The sequence below is a fragment of the Cornus florida genome, unplaced genomic scaffold, assembly GCF_030987335.1.
Source record: "Cornus florida cultivar Cherokee Brave unplaced genomic scaffold, ASM3098733v1 CherokeeBrave_3.0.0_Hap2_scaffold_149, whole genome shotgun sequence".
In the NCBI taxonomy this organism is placed as follows: Eukaryota; Viridiplantae; Streptophyta; class Magnoliopsida; order Cornales; family Cornaceae; genus Cornus; species Cornus florida.
The window spans coordinates 50,001-52,500 of NW_026775637.1; positions in this window are offsets into that span (position 1 = coordinate 50,001).

The window sequence follows — 2,500 nt, forward strand, 5'->3', positions numbered from 1 at the left end:
CGCCGTGTTAATTTTGCCAATTACGGCTCCTCGCGCGCACGCTCAAGCACCCCGACGTGCACACCGGCGCGCACGTGGGCATCGTATGCTAAAAAATGAAGTTTGGAGTTTGGGTTTGAAAATTTTACGGGAACTTCCTAGAAGCCTAAGAAATGCTTTGCTCGAGACGGATTTCGATTTGGAGGTCCCCCGAGTTAATTTTGCCCATTACGACTCCTCGCCCGCACGCTCGTGCACCCCGGCGTGCACGTGGGCATCGTATGCTAAAAAATGAAGTTTGGAGTTTGGGTTCGGAAATTTTATGGGAGCTTCCTAGAAGCCTAAGAAATGCTTTGCTCGAGACGGATTTTGATTTGGAGATCCCACGAGTTAGTTTTTGCCCATTATGACTCCTCGCCCGCACGCTCAAGCACCCCGGCGTGCACGTGGGCATCGTATGCTAAAAAATGAAGTTTGGAGTTTGGGTTCGGAAATTTTATGGGAGCTTCCTAGAAGCCTAAGAAGTGTTTTGCTCGAGACGGATTTCGATTTGGAGGTCCCCCGAGTTAGTTTTGCCCATTATGACTCCTCCCCCGCACGCTCAAGCACCCCCGCGTGCACGGGGGCATTGTATGCTAAAAAATGAAGTTTGGAGTTTGGGTTTGGAAATTTTATGGGAGCTTCCTAGAAGCCTAAGAAGTGCTTTGCTCGAGACGGATTTCGATTTGGAGGTCCCCCGAGTTAATTTTGCCCATTATGACTCCTCGCCCGCACGCTTAAGCACCCCCGCGTGCACGTGGGCATTGTGTGCTAAAAAATGAAGTTTGGAGTTTGGGTTTGTAAATTTGATGGGAGCTTCCTAGAAGCCTAAGAAGTGCTTTGCTCGAGACGGATTTCGATTTGAAGGTCCCCCGTGTTAATTTTGCCCATTACGGCTCCTCGCCCGCACGCTCAAGCACCCCGGCGTGCACGTGGGCATTGTATGCTAAAAAATAAAGTTTGGAGTTTGGGTTTGGAAGTTTTATGGGAGCTTCCTAGAAGCTTAAGAAGTGTTTTGCTCGAGACGGATTTCGATTTGGAGGTCCCCCGAGTCAATGTTGCCCATTATGGCTCCTCTCCCGCATGCTCAAGCACCCCTGCGTGCACGTGGGCATTGTATGCTAAAAAATAAAGTTTGGAGTTTGGGTTTGGAAGTTTTATGGGAGCTTCCTAGAAGCTTAAGAAGTGTTTTGCTCGAGACGGATTTCGATTTGGAGGTCCCCCGAGTCAATGTTGCCCATTATGGCTCCTCGCCCGCACGCTCAAGCACCCCGGCGTGCACGTGGGCATTGTATGCTAAAAAATAAAGTTTGGAGTTTGGGTTTGGAAGTTTTATGGGAGCTTCCTAGAAGCTTAAGAAGTGTTTTGCTCGAGACGGATTTCGATTTGGAGGTCCCCCGAGTCAATGTTGCCCATTATGGCTCCTCTCCCGCATGCTCAAGCACCCCTGCGTGCACACCGGCGTGCACGTGGGCATTGTAGGCTAAAAAATGAAGTTTGGAGTTTGGGTTTGGAAATTTTATGGGAGCTTCCTTGAAGCCTAAGAAGTGTTTTGCTCGAAACGGAATTCGATTTGGAGGTCCCCCGAGTCAATTTTGCCCATTACGACTCCTCGCTCGCATGCAATATCTACTCCTGTCAGAGCTGTGGTTTTACTTAAGACTACTATAGGGGGGGGGGAGTTCTCAGCACCAAGAGCTGCAAGTAAGGCCATTGCTTGCTTTGCAGTCTCGATTGCTCTACTAGTGAATAGTAGATGTCTTGGTTAGCTTGGAACGAAAAAAAAAATTTTTTGGGGAAAAAAAAAAAAAAAAAGTTTTTGTGAAAAAAAATTTTTCGAAAAAAAAAAAAAAAAAAAAAAAATTTTTTGGATGCCTCGGTCTTCTATTTGTTTTGCTTGGGTAGATTAGGAAAAAAAAAAAAAAAAATTTTTTTGTTGGATGCCTCGGTCTTCATATTCTTTCTCGGCTATTTCGAAAAAAAAAAAAAAAAAATTCCGGGAAAGAGAAAAAAAAAATTATTTTTTGTTGGTTGCCTCGGTCTTCATGTTCTTTCTCTGGTATATGGGAAAGAAAAAAAAAAAAAAAAAATTTTGGATGCCTCGGTCTTCTTGTTCTCGGTTGGATTTATCGAAAAAAAAAAAAAAAAAAAAAAAAAAATTTTGATGCCTCGGTCTTCTTGTTCTTGCTTTGGTATATCGGAGAAAAAAAAAAAAAATTTTTTTGGATGCCTCGGTCTTCTTGTTCATTCTTCGGTATATCAAAAAAAAAAAAAAAAAAAAAAAAAAAAAAATTTGAGACTTCGGTCTTCTTGTTCTTGCTTTGGTATATCGGAGAAAAAAAAAAAAAAAATTTTGGATGCCTCGGTCTTCTTGTTCATTCTTCGGTATATCAAAAAAGAAAAAAAAAAAAAAATTTTTTTGAAGCCTCGGTCTTCTTGTTCTTGCTTTGGTATATCGGAGGAAAATAAAAAAAAATTTTGG